Genomic DNA, 7,492 nt, shown 5'->3' with positions numbered 1-7,492 from the left:
GAATAATCTATCTAGCCAGCTACCTAAAACTAATTTTTATTGTAGAGGTGGCCAACGTTAGCTACAAAATCTTACATTAGCAAGCTAGCTTCCAATTCCTTGTCAGTTAGACTGTGATCTACGACACCACAACTGGTATTCTAGGCAGTTAAACACCCAAAATGAACACTGTATGTATTTATTAATATATGATGATAAACTATTGTAGTCAGGCAACATATGATATGTGATGGACAACATTCTCAGAGTTCACATCATCTCACTTCAGCACAAAACAGCTGCGATTGTTCCAATAAAGTATTAGGTTTTTTTGTGTGGTTGATCACATTATGTAAACAATCCTGGGAATATTTCAGTTGAAGCTTGCGTCAATGCATGCTTTGAAATGTGTACAAACAAAGTATGCATCTGAAAATTTGCCTCCATTCTCCGTTTTACATACTTTGAATTGGACTGATACTGCAACCGTTCAATGCTCCAATTTAGGTAGAATGCATTTTGAGAAACACCCAGTGTCACCTTTCTCCCAAGACGCAATTTTCACTTGGCCTAAGGTAAATACTTACGTTGGTTCTCCATTTGCCTAATGGTAAATACTGTACGTTGTTTCTCCATTTGGCCTAATGGTAAATACTGTACGTTGGTTTCTCCACTTGGCCTAATGGTAAATACTGTACGTTGTTTCTCCATTTGGCCTAATGATAAATACATTGGTTTCTCTACTTGGCCTAATGTTAAATACATTGGTTTCTCCACTTGGCCTAATGGTAAATACCGTACGTTGGTTCCCCCCCTTGGGCCTAATGGTAAATACATTGGTTTCTCCACTTGGCCTACATGGTAAATACATTGGTTTCTCCACTTGGCCTAATGGTAAATACATTGGTTTCTCCACTTGGCCTAATGGTAAATACATTGGTTTCTCCACTTGGACTAATGMTAAATACATTGGAGAGCAGGGTTCCGGTCCCAACTGAGACACAGGGATGGATAACAAAAACAACAGTTCAGATATTGGCTGTCTATCAACTGTTTGTGTGTGTGTCACCCTGACAGAAGCGTGGAACGGCACGGAGCGTATGCGTGTTGCCACGGCGATGGGTGAGTCATCTGTCCAGTCTGAGAAGCTTCGCTCATTGGCTTGCTCGCTCTCTGAGATGGGATTGGATAATGGAAATCCCCCGGGCAGTGCGAAGCAGCCTACCACGGTACAATCTTTAATCCCTAACTCCTGACCTTTAACCTCTAGTCCCTGACCTCTAACCCCTGYCCCCTAACCCTTGACATGTGTCTTCAATTTGGAAAGACTCCATTGCTGTTTTACTAAATACTAGGCATCTGCTTTACTGAAGATATTACTAACCATTACTTGTTTCCTCCGTCCTTGTTTCCTCACCTCCTTCTCAAAGCTAATTGGAAGAGGAGGTTCATTGGAGGGACCTTGGATCCTCTCCTCAAATGTGCATTGAGAGGGAGGTGAGGAATTGGAGGAAATCAGGACAGAGGATACAAGGATTTGATGTCTGATAACTTTTTCACACACAGCCTTAGTGATAGTCTGTACTGTTATCTTTCAGCTATTATTGAAACAGGTGTACTGTTATCTTTTATCTTTTATGTATTTTCAAAGTCTGGTTCCAGATCTAATTCTACTCTCTAGTCTGGTTCCAGATCTGGTTCTACTCTCTAGTCTGGTTCCAGATCTGGTTCTACTCTCTAGTCTGGTTCCAGATCCTGGTTCTACTCTCTAGTCTGGCTCCATATCTGGTTCACTCTCTAGTCTGTTCCAGATCTGGTTCTACTCTCTAGTCTGTTCCAGTCTGGTCTGCTCTCTAGTCTGGTTCCAGATCTAGTTCTACTCTCTAGTCTGGTTCCAGATCTGGTTCTTACTCTCTAGTCTGGTTCCAGATGGTTCTACTCTCTAGTCTGGTCCAGATCTGGTTCTACTCTCTAGTCTGGTTCCAGATCTGGTTCTACTCTCTAGTCTGGTTCCAGATCTGGTTCTACTATCTCTAGTCTGGTTCCAGATCTGGTTCTACTCTCTAGTCTGGTTCCAGATCTGTTCACTCTCTAGTCTGGTCCATCTGTTCTACTCTCTATCTGGTTCCAGATCTGGTTCTACTCTCTAGTCTGGTTCCAGATATGGTTCTACTCCTAGTCTGGTTCCAGATTGGTTCTACTCTCTAGTCTGGTTCCAGATGGTTCTACTCTCTAGGTCTTCTACTCTCTAGTCTGGCTCATATCTGGTTCTACTCTCTAGTCTGGTTCCAGATCTGGTTCTACTCTCTAGTCTGGTTCCAGATCTGGTTCTACTCTCTAGTCTGGTTCCAGATCTGGTTTCTACTCTCTAGTCTGGTTCCAGATCTGGTTCTACTCTCTAGTCTGGTTCCAGATCTGGTTCTACTCTCTAGTCTGGTCCCAGATCTGGTTCTACTCTCTAGTCTGGTTCCAGATCTGGTTCTACTCTCTAGTCTGGTCCCAGATCTGGTTCTCTGCTCTCTTGACAACTCTAATCAAATGTATTTATAAAGCCCTTCTTACATCAGCTGATATCTCAAAGTGCTGTACAGAAACCCAGCCTAAAACCCCAAACAACAAGCAATGCAGGTGTAGAAGCAGGAAAAACTCCTTAGAAAGGCCAGAACCTAGGAAGAAACCTAGAGAGGAACCAGGCTATGAGGGTGGCCAGTCCTCTTCTGGCTGTGCCGGGTGGAGATTATAACAGAACGTGGCCAAGATGTTCAAATGTTCAAAGGTGACCAGCGGGGTCAAATAATAATAATCACAGTGGATGTCGAGGGTGCAACAGGTCAGCACCTCAGGAGTAAATGTCAGTTGGCTTTTCATAGCCGATCATTCAGAGTATCTCTACCACTCCTCCTGTCTCTAGAGAGTTTAAAACAGCAGGTCTGGGACAGGTAGGACGTCCGGTGAACAGGTCAGGATTCCATAGCCGCAGGCAGAACAGTTGAAACTGGAGCAGCAGTACGGCCAGGTGGACTGGGGACAGCAAGGAGTCATCAGGCCAGGAGTCCTGAGGCATGGTCCTAGGGCTCAGGTCCTCCGAGAGAGAAAGAGAGAAAGAAAAGATAGAGTTAGAGAGAGCATACTTAAATTCACACAGGACACCGGATAAGACAGGAGAATACTCCAGATATAACGATTGGCCCTAGCCCCCCGACACATAAACTACTGCAGCATAAATACTGGAGGCGAGACAGAGTGGTCGGGAGACATTGTGGCCCGTCCGACGATACCCCCGGACAGGGCCAAACAGGCAGGGTATAACCCCATCCACTTTGCCAAAGCACAGCCACCACACCACTAGAGGGATATCTCAACCATCAAATTACCGTCCTGAGACAAGGCCGAGTATAGACCCAAAAGATCTCCGCCACGGCACAACCCAAGGGGGGGTGCCAACCAGTCAGGAAGATCACGTCAATGACTCAACCCACTCAAATGACGCAACCCTCCCAGGGACAGCATGGAAGAGCACCAGTAAGCCAGTGACTCAGCCCCTTAATAGGGTTAGAGGCAGAGAATCCCAGTGGAAAGAGGGAACCGGCAAGGAGAACAGCAAGGGCGGTTCGTTGTGCCAGTGCCTTTCCGTTCACCTTCACACTCCTGGGCCAGACTACACTCAATCATATGACCTACTGAAAAGATAAGTCTTCAGTAAAGACTTAAAGGTTGAGACCGAGTCTGCGTCTCTCACATGGATAGGCAGACCATTCCATAAAAATGGGCTCTATAGGAGAAAGCCCTGCCTCCAGCTGTTTGCTTAGAAATTCTAGGGACAGTAAGGAGGCCTGCGGTCTTGTGACCGTAGGAAAGAGAGGTGGGAGCAAGTGCATGTAATGCTTGTAGGTTAGCAGTAAAACCTTGAAATCAGCTCTTGCCTTAACAGGAAGCCAGTGTAGAGACAGGCTAGCACGGAGTAATGTGATCAGTTTTGGTTCTTGCAAGATTCTAGCAGCCGTGTTTAGCAGCTGTGTTTAGCAGCCGTGTTTAACTGAAGTTTATTTAGTGCTTTATCCGGTAGCCGGAAAGTAGAGCATTGCTGTAGTCTAACCTAGAAGTGACAAAAGCATGGATTAATTTTCTGCGTCATTTTTGCAATGTTACGTAGATGGTAAAAAGCTGTCTTGAAACAGTCTTGATATGTTCGTCAAAAGAGAGATCAGGGTCCAGAGTAACGCCGAGGTCCTTCAGAGTTTTATTTGAGACGACTGTACAACCATCAAGATTAATTGATCAGATTCAACAGAGGATCTCTTTGTTTCTTGGGACCTAGAACTAGCATCTCTGTTTTGTCCAATTCTGTATATAATTGTCATACCAAACATGTTTTGAGTTGGCAAGAGAGCAGAACCAGATCTGGGACCAGGCTATCAGTACTCTGTCTTGCCACCTTAACACTCCCCTCTCAACCCTAACCCTAGCCCAAGAAAACCTCATTTGGATTTGTGTATGTMTGTGTGCGTGTAGGAGCCCACCATAGAGCTTGGTAAAGGGACATTCTTTGCAGACGGCCAGAGGAAGGTGGACTATATTCTGTGCTATCACTATAAGAAGAGAAGGATCTCCCTGCATCGTCTCTCCCTCACCTCTCAAGCATCCAATGGGAGCCTTCCGCTACCCAGCATGCTGAGACGAGATACACAGCCTGAGCTGGAGGCAGGGCTGCCAGAGGGGGAGGAGTCTCACCTGAGTGAGGAAGAGAAAGCTATGATGAGGGAGGAGTTTGAGTCTGGGCTGTTGGAGCAGGGCCTGCAGCTGGAGAGAGACAAGGAGGTAATATATTATAATCTACCTCTGGACAAGAGTTTAGAGCTGTGTATGTTAAGGTATCTGTCCAATGCTACTTTTTTTAATGGGAAACATCTATTCATTGATTGATAGATTTTTTGGTAAATAGTTGGTACAGTTTAAAAAATCACAGAGGATAACACATTGTTAGCTAAATCATTGCTGATTGCTAGCTACTAGCTTGTTTTGTCATGTTGGCTGCCTTGCATTGCTAAGTGTTTTGGAAGCTAGCTGATTGTTAGCTTCTAGTATTGCTAAATGTTTAGGTAGCTAACTGATTGCTAGATACTAACTTTTTTGTCATGTTGGCTATCTGACACTAGTAATGCTAACTGTTTAGGAAGCTAGCTGATTGTTAGCTATTAGCATGCTAACCAACGTCTCCTTCCTCATAGATAGAAAGATAGGTGAATATAAGGCTTTGTTTTTAATTACACAACTATGGGTTGGCTTTCTGATTGGCCAGCTAGCAAAACGTATGACGGTGAGAAGTTACTTTAGGCTAGGTTGCGTTGGCTGCAGGTCGGCTAGGTTGTGTCGGCTGCCGGTTGGCTAGTTGGGTCGGCTAGGTTGCGTCGGCTGCCGGTTGGCTAGTTGGGTCGGCTAGGTTGCGTCGGCTGCCAGTCGGCTAGGTTGTGTCGGCTGCCGGTCGGCTAGGTTGCGTCGGCTGCCGGTTGGCTAGTTGGGTCGGCTAGGTTGCGTTGGCTGCCAGTCGGCTAGGTTGCGTCGGCTGCTGGTCGGCTAGTTTGTAAACAATTTTTCAGTCTTAATTTAGATGCTGTATATTGAGCCCATTCATACCATTCATTTTTTGCTACTTTCTTCAAAGATTTATCCTTGTATAGTTCTGGGGTTGAATCACCAATTGGGGTTACAGTCTCCTTTTCTACTACGACTACTACTGGGATTGGCTAGAAGGTTCCAAATGTTTTAGAGGAACCCAACTGATTGTGATGGTTCTGGCTTTCTTGTAATGGCAGTGGATGGTAGCTGGGTTGTTACTACTGTTGTTTTTACTGCAACCATTACTGCTGCTGTTTTTCCTGCAGTCATARTCCTTCTCTGTCTTGTCAGAGGCTCTTGAGTGGGGTCAATCTGGATGATAGTCACACTATTCCATTCAGACCATTTAGTGCTAACTATTTCTATGAAATATTCTTCACCTTCCTTTTGGTCACGCTTTTCCATGGTAATCAGCCAATTAGCTTCTCCTTTGTTTATTCTTAGGTTACATCCTTTTGAGTCCCAGATGGCTTCTCCCCTCGTCTGATGATGAGTCCATCCACAGAGTGCTATCTGGTAGAGGTCTGGTTCTCCRAATTGAGAGGAYCTTCTGCTTCCGTTATTGTTTGGGATGGAATGTGGATGCTAATCAAATTTGTTTCTAAAGGAGATTTAGTATAAACTTGTTTTCCTACCCTACTTTTGGCATACTTTATGGGTCTAGGTGGGTCTGTTACCATATTTCCTAGGTTTGCTGCTGTTGCTGTCAAGGCCATTTCACCACTCTTCAGTTGTTCTGGTTTCCATTGTCTGCTCAGGAGACCATTCGAGGACTGAGTCGATGGTGGGGAAATCTCCTTCCCCTTCTCCTGGTGGTATTTCTTCATTCCATTGGAAAGGGCTTCCGTCAGGGGTATCTGCTAGAGTAGGTATATCGTCAGGAGTAACAGGCATGTCACTCCTCCCCATCCCTGGACTCTCTGGTCCTCCAGGCGAGAATATCTGCTGGCTGTTGGTTGCTGCTCCTTGGTTTGCTTCTCCCTCTGCTTCCTCCTGACTCCTGTCTGGCGCATCGACATCCTGGCTCCTGTCTGGCGCATCGACATCCTGGCTCCTGTCTGGCGCATCGCCATCCTGGCTCCTGTCTGGCGCATCAACATCCTGGCTCCTGTCTGGCGCACCAACATCCTCTGCTCCCCTTCCCTCCGGACACCCGCCTTGTGTATCAGCATCCTCTGCYTCCTCATGGCTCGGTGGTTGCCCCCTTCTCCCCTCCGGGACTCTAGTGCAGTGGTTTAGATGGTACCACGTGTTGCTTCCTTTCACTTGGATGGCTGTTGGTGTTGCTAGGACCACCTCGTAGGGACCCTCCTTGGCTGGTTCCACTTCCTCCGGAACACTCGGATGTAGACCAGATCTCCTGGTATCACCGGACAGGGACCCTCCGGTCCTGGTTCAGGAACKTGCTTCTTTTCCTGGAGATAAATAGCTTAATGTATCTCAATTGTTTCACATATTCTTTTAACTCTGTTTGCAATTATTCTAATGAGGGACCTTTGTAGGGCCCTCCTAGAGTTTGCACGGGCATGGGTCGACCCGTAAGCATTTCATGGTTAGGCGCYTGCTTCTGTTAGTTTCCATGTGACAACTCATTAAAGCAAGCGGTAATGCATCTACCRAATTAAGCCCTGAAGTTGCACAGATTTTATTTATCTAATCCTTGAGGGTTCCATTTGCCCTTTCAACCATCCCTTGCAACTGGGGATGATAAACACATCCCAGCCTTTGCTTCATTCTTAGCTGTTGTGTCACCAGTTTTACTTTTTTTCGCACAAATGCTGATCCATTATCTGAGCTGATTTCTGTTGGTATCCCAAAACTTGGTATTACTTCTCTGGTCAAGAACTTTATCACTTGTCCTGCTCCCTGATCTGCAGATGGTATTGCTTCTATCCAG

At 45.8% G+C, this 7,492-nt stretch overlaps 1 pseudogene; it reads left to right on the top strand.

Moving 5' to 3' along the window:
• The first annotated feature begins 1,097 nt into the window (after positions 1-1,097).
• Positions 1,098-7,492, top strand: part of LOC112077043 (BAH and coiled-coil domain-containing protein 1-like) — a 47,079-nt pseudogene continuing 40,684 nt past the window's right edge.

This window comes from Salvelinus sp. IW2-2015, unplaced genomic scaffold (assembly GCF_002910315.2).
Source record: "Salvelinus sp. IW2-2015 unplaced genomic scaffold, ASM291031v2 Un_scaffold4226, whole genome shotgun sequence".
NCBI classification, from domain to species: domain Eukaryota; kingdom Metazoa; phylum Chordata; class Actinopteri; order Salmoniformes; family Salmonidae; genus Salvelinus; species Salvelinus sp. IW2-2015.
Note: the sequence above shows the minus strand (reverse complement) of the source record. Positions and strands in the feature narration are given on the sequence as shown.